General features: G+C 34.4%; 1 non-coding gene across 1 annotated transcript; it reads right to left on the bottom strand.

The window, feature by feature from the left end:
* Positions 1-316: 316 nt before the first annotated feature.
* LOC126025432 (U6 spliceosomal RNA) lies at positions 317-423 on the bottom strand. Its single transcript, XR_007501441.1, has one exon. It is a non-coding gene; the product is annotated as a U6 spliceosomal RNA (small nuclear RNA).
* Between the last annotated feature and the right edge of the window lie 12975 nt (positions 424-13398).

A 13398-nucleotide genomic window follows, 5' to 3' on the forward strand; every position in this document is an offset into this window, starting at 1 on the left:
TAATTCTGAATTACATATTTTGTTTTATATTTAAATATTTTAAAATTTAATCTATCCATTAATTTTAACTTTTCAATCAATTATATTTGAAATACTGAACTTGCAACTATCAACTTTGCTATAATTTAGGAGTTTTTGTTGATCATTGAGATATTCTATGTAGAAAAATACTTTATATGTAAATAAGATAGTTTTATATATATATCATTTGTATTCTTGTTATATTCATAATATTAATAAGACAATATTTAGATTCCATTATATACTAACTTATACTATATATATGTATATATTATTTATTTTATTTTTTCTTTTAAAAAATATGGAATGCTTCACGAATTTGCGTGTCATCCTTGCGCAGGGGCCATGCTAATCTCCTCTGCATCGTTACAATTTTAGTATATGTGCTGCCAAAGCAAGCACCATATTATTTATTTTTATGAGTAACTGATCTTTTCTAAAGACACAGTTTTCAACAGACTGAAAATCTAAGCCAACTCTCTGCAGACATACTACCAGGTTTACAGTTCCTCCAGTTTCTCCAATATAACTTTCACTCTCCACTCAAATTCCTTCCCAGGATGAGTGCACAGTTCAAACTCTTCATACTACATGCTCGTTGTACAGAGTTAAGTGAGCTACTTTTCATTCAGCCATCATGGTCTCTCCCTCCTTGATTTTTACTTTGATAGTTACTTAAATGTTGGTGATAGTATGCACCACTATCATTTTTGTTTTTGGTCACATCCGGTGATGCTCAGGGGTTACTCCTGGCTATGCTCAGAAATCGCTCCTGGCTTGGGGGACCATGTGGAATGCCAGATGATCGAACTACGTCAGTTCTAGGTTAGCTTGAGCAAGGCAATACCTTACCGCTTGCACCACCGCTCTGGCCCCAGAACCTATCTTCACTATCTTGAATACTTATTAGTTTAGAACAAAGTTTTCAGACTTTATTTTACATAACATCATTTCTGAAAAATTTTCATTTTATTTTACAAATGCCCCCTCTTCACTCTGTAGATCACAGCATATCTCCTAACTTTATTATATTGTCTTCGAAATACTGATTTAGTCTACAATGTGCACTAGTATTCCTTTAAATAACAAAACATTTGATGCTACAATCCTCTTCACCCCAACTAATGTTATATAAACTATAATTTATTTAAGGAAATAAGTTTATTGTGCACAATTTATTTCTACATTGCAATGAGAGACTTACTAAAACAGTTGGGTAATTAACATTGAAATAACATAAACAACATATGAAAACATATATTATATATGAAAACAATATTATAGTAAAAACCAAAAATAATTCCTTTGTATTTAGATGCTAAAATATTTTTTTGTAAATAGCCAGGGCAATTTTTCTGCATAGTTTTATTTTTACAACTTAAAATTTAAATATTTATTTGAATGTCTTGAAAACACATTACATCTCATTTTTTTGAATGTTTATTGTTTTACCTCTATCTAGTGAATAATTTATTATTGCTTGAAGTTCAACCTTAATCAATTGAGGATTGTAATTTGCTAAAATTTAATCTCTTTACCTTTTCTTGTGGGGTGCCACACCCACTGATGCTCAGGGGTTACTCCTGGCTATGCTTGCAGAAATAGCTCCTGGCTCAAGGGACTACATGGGACACCAAGGATTAAACCTATGTCTGTCCTGGATCAGCCTCTTGCAAGGCAAATGCCCAACCGCTGTGCTGTCACTCCAGCAATTCACTTTGCCTTTATTATATTTTCTTATATATAAAGAAAATTAATTATTTTCCCAGTTATTTTTCCTGTAGTTTATTAGTTTCATGCTGTGATTTCCATTTGTTTTATTATTTTTTAATTTTATGTTATTATTGAATCATCATGAGATTTTGCAGTTACTAAGTTGTTGATGGCTGAGTTTTAGCCACAGAGGATTCCAACATCCATCCCTTTAACTGTGTCCTAACTTTTGGCACTAGGAAAAGTAATCCTGAGTAGCTGATGAATCTCCTCAAGTGTTTTGTCAGAAAGTAGATTCAGTTTAGACACAGATTAGTGCTGAAGAAGAAGAGAAACATATTTGGAATACCTCCCTTGAGAAGCAAATCAAATTCATGGTCCATCCTCCTAACAGGGAAGTGAGCAGTATGAAAATCATTATTAAATATACTGGGTTCTACTACTGTGAATCTTTTTTTTTTTTTTTTCGTCACACCGGGCTTTACTCAGGACCCTTTCTGTTCAGTAAGGTTACTCCAAGTGCCAGTAGACCATATGAAGTGTCTGTACTGAATTGGGGTTGGCCTCATGTAAGTACAAGTGCCCAAAGTCCTGCATTATTTTTTTTATTAATAATTTTTATTTTGACCAAAGTGGATTACAAATTATTCACATTAGTATTTTAGGTACATAGTGACATTGAATCAAGGGCATTTCCACCACCAATGTTGTCCTCCCTCCACCCCTGTTCCCAGCATGCATCCCATAATGTCCCTTCTTTACCCCCCACCCCCCGGGCTATTAGTGTAAGTGGTCCCTTCTAGCTTGTTGTAGATTGGATATTGATTCTGTTGTAGTTGGCTTTGAATTTGGTGTTTAAGTCTGATCATATTTTATTTCTACTCAGTGTTCATATGACTGTTCGGTTTGGGTGCCCTCCATTATTTCCCCTCAATCTATAAGGCAGAACAAGATGGTTCAAGTATATGGTTCTGTTTGAAGGTAAGAAAATAAAGAAAAAAAAAAGAGGGGGCAAAAATTCAAACAAGCAAAAAATGGGAGAAGTTCTTCTAGAGACTATAAAAATCAGTTTAAGAAACAAAAGAGAAAGGAAGGAAAACATAAAAATAATATCAAAAAAATTACCCCCCTAAAAAGCAACGAAACAAAAACAAACAAAAAACCTGAAAAGTCACAGCAATAAAGACAACAAACAAACACTAACCACGGTCCTAAAATAAAAATGAATCAAAGCACAGGAAAATAAAAGGGCAAAGAAAAAAACAAGCAACAACAATTACAAAAAAATTAAAAAATTAAAAATTAATTTGTGTTATTTTTTTTGCATAGGCACAGTAAAAATTGGAGAGATTAGAAAGGAAATTCCCCTGACCTAAGAGATACAGGGTTTCTTTGCCCTTGAAGTATACTGTCATGGGTATAACTACAGGCTCCGTACATGCTCTTTTATTCTCCTCTAGGTCCTTTTTTGATGTCTGGAAGTTTTCTGCTCCATCGTAGATAATAAGATCAGTCCTCTGTAGCTAGTGATCTTAGTATTTGCACATGTCATAGGATGGAGCCTAGGATGGAGTCTTTCTTAACAGTTCGAGAAGTTCTGTTCCATCACTATTGTTTTAATCAGTCTTCTGTAGTTGGTGGACTTGGTTTTTGCACTATTTTTTGACCTAAAATTTATTTATTTATTTATTTATTTTTTTGCTGGAGCAATAGTACAGCAGGTAGAGCTCTAATCTTGGGTTTGAACCTTGAAACCACTTATGGTCCCCTGGTACCACAAGGAGTAACCCCTAATTTTAGAGCCTGGAATAAGACACTGCCAGAAGTGTTCCCCAAACAAATAAGATTTATTTTGTTTCTCCAGGGAACTTAGAAATTGTCCATTCTTATAAAAATTACATCTAGACATTAAGTTGAATTAAATGATTCCCTATTTAGAAAGCCAATATCTATGTTCACTGCCTATCAGAATATGACTGGATATAATGAAGGGAACAAATGTTGGCTTGGCATGCAATTGTGAGTATCATCTGGACAGTAGTTGGGCTCAGTTTTTCAGAAATATATCTGTTTGGATAAAATACAGAAGATTCTCATAGGATTGTGAGTTCATCCTAAGAGAGGTAGGAACCATGTTTTAAGACCATGAACCTTAACCGATACTAGAAATTTTAGTTGGAAAATATTTGAACATACACTAGGCTTATGGATAGTGAGAGAATGAAATGCTATAAGGAAGAAGTTCAGGAATTTCAAGCACTGTAGCTTATACTGTGACTTTTGTGGGGCATATTTCTGGCTTCCAGATTTTCCAGAATTACAGGAAGGCAAGGAGGAGGGTATCTGTATCACTCAAAAATGTCCTGGTGATGTCAGCCAAATTCTAGTATACCTGAAGTTTTGGTTAGTTTGCTATCTTATGTCCTCTTATTGTATTTAATTTCTTCCCTTTCTCCATATATCGCATATATATCAACATTTCAAGAATGAAGAACTTAGGCATAAATCTTAGAATTATAACTTCCACATCAGTAAAATAGTTCACTTTAATATAAAGTAAACAATTCAATAAATTACAAACTATTACTGTAAATAGTGTTTTGGTGAGAGTTCATCAGTGTTGCTTTAGAACCATCCCACTATAGTACTTGGTGGACTCTTCCTTAATTGATCAGAGTACCACTGGTGCATGAATTGAACCCAGCAATTCACATGACTCGAGTCCTTTCAATCATCTTTTGGACAGAAAATCATGTTTTTAACTTGTTGCAATCTTAACTTCCACTTTTCTCAATTCCTTTAAGACTAATAGAAATTGGATTCACTAAGATACCCTTCAACAGATGAATGGCTAAAGAAACTGTGGTACATATACACAATGGAATATTATGCAGCTCTCAGGAGAGATGAAGTCATGAAATTTACCTATACATGGATGTACATGGAATATATTATGCTGAGTTAAATAAGTTAGAGAGAGAGAGAAAAATGCAGAATTGTCTCACTCATCTATAGGTTTTAAGAAAAATAAAAACCATTCTTGCAGTAATAATTTTCAGTCACAAAAGAGAGATTACAGCTCACCTCATGAAGCTCACCACAAAGAGTGATGAGTTTAGTTAGATAAATAACTACATTTTGAACTATCCTAATAATGAGAATGTATGAGGGAAATAGAAAGCCTGTCTAGAGTACAGGGGGGGGTTGGGTGGGGAGGAGGGAGATTTGGGACATTGGTGATAGGAATGTTGCACTGGTGATGGTGGTGTTCTTTATGTCACTGATACCCAAACACAATCATGTAGGTAATCAAGGTGTTTAAATAAAATATAAAAAAAAAAAAAAGAAATAGGATTCAAAGCAGTGGCACAAAAAGTAGGGTGTTTGCCTTACAAGCACTGACCTAGGAAGGACCGCAATTTGATTCCCCAGCATTCCATATAGTCCCCTAAGCCATGAGCAATTTCTGAGTGTAGAGCCAGGAATAACCCTGAGTGTCTCTGGGTGTGGCCCAAGCCCCCACAAAGACTGATATAAATTGGGCCTTGAGCGATAACACAGCACACAGATAACCCAGGATGGACCTGGGTTTTATCCCCAATGTCCACATGGTTCCCCAAGCCAGGAGCGATTTTTGAGTGCAGAGCTAGGAGTAACCACTAAGTGTTACTGGATGTCCCCCATGTCCAAACAAAACCAAACCAAACAAAAGAGTGATAGAAATTAATTTGACTCTCATAAACCACCTCTTGGCCTGATGAATAAAGATTATCCACCTCCTGGTTAATAAGTAATTTGAATTCATGGTGCTTTTGAGATAAAAACAAGTTTTGATAAACATGTATTTATCAAAATGTAACAATTGTAAGATCTTTTATTCCTAAAAACTGCTTAGGACTTGCTTGACCCTGGTTTTTATTGTTGCTATACAAAACTAATTCAAAGAATTTGCTGTACTAGGTTAAGTAAGTTAAATATTCAAATTAGGAACAGAAATTTCAGAGTTAAATATATTTAATTCTAAGTCTGAACTCAGCACTACATAGCTGGGTAATTGTTGGCACTTTATTGCAAAACACTTAGCTGGGATCAATTGTAGCTTTCACAGTAAAATCCCAGAGCTCATCTCTAGGAAGTACATGCGGTTAAAGCAAAGGGAGTAGAGGGGTGAAGGATGTTAAAAATTGCTTAGCTGAGCCTGACATTTTACCTTTTAAATATTAATTATACTTTAGGCTTCTTTGTATTTACATACCTAAGTGTTTGCTTGGGACATAAATGGTACTAAATTGTCTTGAGAAAGCCATAGAGCAGCTTTGTTAGACAAAACTTCTCACAGCTAGTAATTTTTGGCAATTAATATTATGAATGTTAATGCAATGGTGAGAAGGGAAGGCACTTCCAGGATGCCACTTATCTCTGTAAAATGAAAGAAAATGTCAGAAGTGGTGAACCTGCTGAGAGTATTACTTCTGGGAAGGAAATAGATGGCAAATGTTAAAATTATCATATTTATGGAAAGGCTAGAATTTTAAGGCTGAAATAACTAGTAAATAATATGGCAAATTTAGTTCATTGTAAATATTTCTACATGCTTATTTTAGATTGTTTAGTATATAAATAAAGGCTTAACAAAAGTTATAGTGAATATAAAATTGTCCTAAAAATACAAAAGCCAAACCAGAAAATTGGCTCATTAGATTTTTTTAACTATTGGTGAAGAATTGAGGGAATTTTTCTTGATGACTTTTAAGATAACTATTAAAATGTGCTACTTATATTTAAGGGTAGGCTTGATGGATAAAATCATAAAACCTACAGTTAGAAGAAAATCAGCAGAGCTATTATAATCTATACTTGGAATTCTCACCATAAAATTAAAGTAGTCACATTCTCATATACTCTTCAAGTAAAGTTAAGAAGTAGCTTTATCACTACTCTTACATTCTGTAATTTAAACTAGACTCTTCATTAGAATGAATGTAGGAAACCACAACAAGCTTTAGTTATATATTGTTTATAATTTAAAAATAAAAACGAAGAATTTTTTCCAGTTATTAAATGAAATTCTGAGCTTCAGTTTTGCTAGTATTCCTAAAATTTTAATTACAATGTATATTAAATTTTAGGAGAATTTAGGAAATGTGTTTGTGTGTGTGTGTGTGTGTGTGTGCGTATTTGGGTCACACCTGGCAGTACTCAAACTTACTCCTGGCTCTGCACTCAGTGATCACTACCGACAGAATATGGGCTCAGTGGTTGCATCATTGATCAAACCTATGCTGGCAAATTTAAGGCTAGCACCAAACATTGTTTACTATCACTCTAGCCACTATGAGTTCTTAGGATTTTGTATAATAATTTCCTTTGGTTATAGATTTAAATTATGATGATTATCAGAAAATAATACTTGGTTATTATGGAACTGTCTATATATTTATGTAGTGATGATATATTATTTAGCTATTTGACCATCTTTAGTTGCATGTCAAGTCATAAATAGAAGGAATACTACTCAAATAAATTAAAACATTAGAATTTGATTATAAATACTAGGACATACCATGGATATTAATTTATTGTCTGTTCATCAAATCTTTATAGAGTATCTACTAGAATTTTTAAGAAATATTTTAAATTATTTATTTAATTTATTTAAGTGGAAGACGTTTCAGGGATTTAGCTTCTCATACCTTTTTGTATTTTTATCCTTACCAAAGATAGAAGTCATTGAACCACTAAAATACCTCTATGTTCATTTGTTTTCTTCTCCAAATTTCATTATAATAATCACCTCAAGTTTTATAAGTAATAATGAATTCTGGAATTTTTTGCCAGTTTAATCTTAGTTTATATTCCATGTATGAGTCAAAGCATCTGGTATTTTTTCTCAATTTTTTTTTCATTTCCATAATCATATCAAAATAGACCCACTTAATTCTAAAGAGGAAAATTTCATTTTTTTAAATGGTAGTGTAGGACTTTATTAAGGATACATACTATAGTTTCTTTACCCAATCATCTGTTAATGAACTTTTAGGTTGTGAATGATATGTCTATGAGCACAGGTACAAATATGCACTGTCTTAAGGCTCTTATTCCCACAATTCTGTCTCTGGACTTATAATTACAGACTTTCCTTGCAGCAATGGCAACTCCTTCAGTTCCCTGGTCTCTCCTGACTTATCTCTGGGAGAAACAGCTCTCTCGCTGAGCATCTTGCTGGCTTCTCATTATTCTACTAGATCTAAGTTTTTCTGTGCTTCTAGTTACTAAAGATGCATATAGTTGTACTAATATTTGTCCTCAGAGGAAGCCAAAACACATTCTCTTTCTACACTGGGATTTAGGCATCCTTATACCTTTAGGATGAAGGCCAACTATACTAGTGAAGGGAGAGACTTGAGAATATCTTTCTTCTTTTTCTCTACATGTATTTTGCCTATTTTTAAAATTTTATGCTTTTTATTCTTCCTCAGATGAGTTGTCTGAGTTCTTTACTTGTTTTGCGTATTAGATTATTGACAAATGCAGGATATGTCAAAATCTTATTCCAATTGTTTGTATTTCTTTTCCTTTTTTTTTTTTTTTTTTGGCTGGTGGGTGTTTGGGTCACACCCGGTAGTGCTCAGGGGTTACTCCTGGCTCTACGCTCAGAAATCGCTTCTGGCGGGTTCAGGGGACCATATGGGATACTCGGATTCGAACTACCGTCCTTCCACTTGCACGGCAAACGCTTTACCTCCATGCTGTTTCTCAGGCCCCGATGTATTTTTTTTTTCAATATAATACTTTTATTCATTGCTTAATAGATTTTTACTTTGGTGTAGTCCTAGTTTTTAGTTTTTTTCCCTTTTTACACTCACTTAGAATCTCAAACACATCTGATGTCAGGATTCCCTGTGTGTGAATTGTACTTTTGTGTTTTATACTTCTTTGTTGAGTATATGGGAACTTAATTAATTTTGAATTATGAACATTGTTAGTGATGTGAAATAGGGATCTAGATTCTTCCTTACTGAATGATTCTATTCAGTTTGTACATTGTCATACAGAAGAATTCTTTATTTGATTAACTTGACTTAATTTAGATTAAGTTTACATGTATCTGTGCATTTAACTCTGAATTCGTCATTCTATTTTATGATATGTGTGTCAGTTTCTGTTTCAGTGCCATATCTCTTTTTTATTTATTTTTTATTTTATTTATTATTATAATGTTCTATAATAAAATGTAAAACCATATAGTTTCTATTTTTATTTTTCCTCTTAGGAACACTTTAAAATTTTAGATTTTTATACTACATACAAATTTTAATTTTTTGTTAAATTCCCTTGAAAAATAGTAGTTGGTGTTTGATAGGGATTGAATCTGTAAAATGATTTATTTTAGATAATTATTTCACCAATGATTATGCTTCAATAAGGAATGATTATTCTTTCAATAAAAATCGATTGCACTTTTATTTCTTTGTATCTTCTCTTTCAGCATAAAATGCTTTGTAGCTTTGACTGTTATATAACCTCAGGTTTTAAGTTAACTTAGATATTTTATCATTTAAACTATAATTTTAAGTGTGATTTTCTTTTGTTTTGGAAAGATATTCTCAGAATACTCAGATCATATCTGATAATAAGTGACTAATCATTCAAATATATCAGATATTTTTTGCCTACCTATGCTGTGATGTTCACACTCAGCTGTGTTGAGAATCACCAGGTCAACTGAAAGAGTGCTTGTGAACTACCAATGCTTGTGGATTATCCTGTGCTCATGTGGTTCTGGAATTTGAACTTGAGTCTTAGGACATTAGTAATGTACCTCTGATCTGAGCTAACTCTTATCTTCTATTATTGCTTTTATAATTTTCCATTTAATCCTTTTCTATCCATTAAATAATTGTGGGACATGCACATATTTCTATTTGTTGTAAATATATAACTTTTTTTTTTTGTTTGTTTTTGGGCCACACCCGGCAGTGCTCAGGGGTTACTCCTGGCTGTCTGCTCAGAAATAGTTCCTGGCAGGCACGGGGGACCATATGGGACACCGGGATTCGAACCAATCACCTTTGGTCCTGGATCGGCTGCTTGCAAGGGAACTTAATGGTGAGAAAGGGTGATGTAAAATTTAGAAAAAATAAGAATTAGCTCAGTACTGAACATGGGGCAGCAGTGTGTAAGGCAAAAATCTTACTGAACTATACTATTATATCTTCAATTTTTATTACATACCACAACTATCAAAAATGCTAAGATTCAAATGATAAAGAACCATTTTCACCTATGTCAGTCAGTGCTCCCTCATAACTCTATGGCAACCCCTTCTTTCATTTAATTGAGCTACACGGCAACACATTAAAAAATATGCACACACCACAAAGATCACAGTGCCTCCACAACTAGTAAATTAAGATAGTAGTTCTGATGACCCTATTAGTCATTATTAGTCTGGTGACCCTATTATTATATCTCTGATAATGCCTTTAGAAAGGAAATGTTGAAGATGTTCAAAGAAAGCTTCAAACAGACAGCCAATAAAAGTTGTGAGGATGTGAGAGTAGAAATGAGAAGACATGAAACAGAAATGACAGAACTGAAAAATTTTGCAGTTGAAATGAAAAACTCAATGGAAGGCCTCAACAGCATAGTTACAGTTGCTGATGAAAAAATCAGTGAGCAAAACAATTATAAACATATTATTATTATTTATCTAATCAAGGGGATTGTTAATCATCTATATATTAGTACCAAAAATAAAAAGTATAAAAAACATAAAATAATGAATAGATTTAAAGATGATCACTTTGACACATTGTTATTTAGAAACTTAACACATTTTTTCCAGTAAACTTCAAAAAGTAAAACTTCAAAAAAGTTGAAAGTGAAAATAAGTTAATAATTGTTTATTGGAAATGAGATTGTTATGATAGTGGTAATTTAAATATAGAATATGCTTTAAATGTAAAATTATTGAGGGTAAAATGTTGATTATACAGTAAAATCATTCGTTTATCACAATGGAAGTTGTAAACTTATAATTAACAACATGGCCATCAAATGAAATGAAAGAAAATGCCATATTTTCAGAAAAGTGAGAAATTTACAACTTTGTTAAAGGTATTAAATGTATGTTTTAAAAATGGATGTGCAAAGTAGGTACAATCAATTAGAAATGTACAGAAAATGTAGAAATTCTGAACAACAGTCATAGAAAGTGGATGCTGATTTTGACTTGTGAAAAAAACATATTTTTAAAGTTAGCATCACATGTATAACTAATATATATTCAATGTTCATACAACTGGAAAATTTTCTTTTTTTTTTTTACATTTTTTTAAATTTTATTTTAATTATGACAACAAAGATGCAAAGAAAGAGGACAGGGTAAAGTTACAGTGGAAGCCCAATCACCCATAAACAGAATTCTCGGTAGTCCCATCAATGATATCCCAGCCTTGAACTTTCAGCCAAAGAACATTAAGAAAAACAAAACTGAACCCATGTACAATACAATTACTTTGTCCCTCAAATCCCCAGTTGTAGTACATACTATTTCTTAGCAGCACACAATATAATCTAAAGACATTAGACTTATGTAACTCCTTAAACATTGAGGGCAAGGTACATTTCTCTAGTTCCATGCACATGCTTACTAGCTTAAGTTAACCTCAAAAGTTTTAGTGGGTTGTTTTTCTTAAGGATTGGAGTCAAGGGAACATAGTAAAAAACGGTATTAAAGTGGCATTTGTTTGCATAGGCCTACCAAAACATAAGGGACATGGAAAGACAAATTATGGTCTAAATACAAGGAGACCCTACCCCTGAAGTTTCCTGGCACAGGACTGACTCTAGGCTCCAGGCAAACTAGTTTGTCCAATTCAAGTCATCGTCTGTAGTGGCAATACACCTCCATTCCTCATATAGTCTCTGTTGTTGGTATCATGCTTCTGTATTAAAGATCCTGGAGTCTGCATATCCCATATTGCAGTCAGGATGGTGCAGAGCATCCTCTCGTTTCCCCTCACACTTAAGGGGCACTAGAGAGAACCGTGTCCTGTAGAGCAGGTCATTGTTGTTGTCAAGTCTTCTCAGTGTAAACAGAAGTCTCTTTTTAGGAGGTCGATCTCAGACCCTTGGTAGTGTCTTTCCTGGTAGAGGACTGCTTCCAGCTGTTGCTATATAAGACCTTGGATGTTTCGTAGATAGCTTGCCTGGTTCTGGCGTGAATGGAGGATGCCCATTCTTCTGAGGCCTGTGCCAGGTCATTATATCAATATTCAGGGTATAAGGTACATTGTACTGAGATTTATTAGATAAGAACTTATCTGTATGTATGGTGTTTTCCCATTTTAATGTGTCTATGCAAACAAGGATCAATGCCATGAAGCGTTATTGGTGCATCTGGAAGCAATAGGAACAAGACCAGCAATTTCCATGACATAGTTCAATCATAGGCATCAAACTGAGGGACAGTTCCAACAACAATCCTTAATGAACAGCTTACAAAGAAAAGACAAGATGAAAAGTGGATAGACACATCATGATAGAAGAATATATAGAGAGTTATATCAGTTAAAGAAAATACCCATAAAATATACAAAAGATATATGAGTTCAATATGTGTTCAATTTGTGTCCTTCTAAATAGTTCTAGGATTTGTTAGATCTACTGTATGTCTTAGGTCAGAGATTAGAACTGTGTGTTACTGAAGTTAAGAAGGGTAAATCTGGGGTACTGATGGTTTGCAAAATGTAGACTGGTATGAAATTGCCAGTGACAGCCTGAGTATAGCTGAGCAGCTATCTGCCACCCACCAGATCAAACTCCACCCCCTCAGCCCCACCCTAGGCCAGTCTCCGGATAGACCCGGCCTGGGAGTGGGCAGGCCTGCCAGCTGCCCACCGGTGCCGGCTAAAAATCCTGCTCCAGGAAGGGAGAGAGACCCTCCCAAGCCCGAAGGACAGGGATTTAAGCCCCACCCTAGGCCCGTCTCCGGACAGACCCGGCCTGGGAGTGGGGAAAACCCAGGGTGCCCCGTCAACTCCTTCCAGGAACCCACCTGGAGATCCGGAGGAATGGGGGAGAGGGGGGTCGGGTGACCCAGGTCCGGGTCCCCCTACCCTGGGCCGGGCCAACAGGCCGCTGGCACATGCGGAGGCCTGCCAGCTGCCCACCCGTGCTGGCGAAAAATCCTGTCAACTGGAAAATTTTCTAAAACCCTCTAGGAAAAACAGTTTCTAACCAGATGACCCAAGATTGATAATTGGTTACTTGATGGGTTGGAAAATTAGGCTTTTACTAGTTTTTACTAGTGGAAAACTAGTTTTACTAAAAAAGCTACATAGGTTTCTCTTGAGTCCTAAAACTTAGTACTAGGACAAGACCAGAAACAGATTAAGTGAACATTATAAAAGATTTTCAGGTATAGTCAAAAATTTATTTTAAAAACTTTTAAATGGAATTAAACAACATTTTGATAGCATTTGCTCTACATATAACAAGACTGCTTCATAATATTACAATATATCAAAATTTGATGGCACATAAAAATGTCTCAGATATTCTTTTCCATTTCATTCTAACTAAATTAAGCTTTTTTCTTACTCTCATATTTACCATTCAGTTCTTTATACAGAGTGACCCATTGTTTTGCTTTTGTGT

Source organism: Suncus etruscus, chromosome 1, assembly GCF_024139225.1.
Source record: "Suncus etruscus isolate mSunEtr1 chromosome 1, mSunEtr1.pri.cur, whole genome shotgun sequence".
In the NCBI taxonomy this organism is placed as follows: domain Eukaryota; kingdom Metazoa; phylum Chordata; class Mammalia; order Eulipotyphla; family Soricidae; genus Suncus; species Suncus etruscus.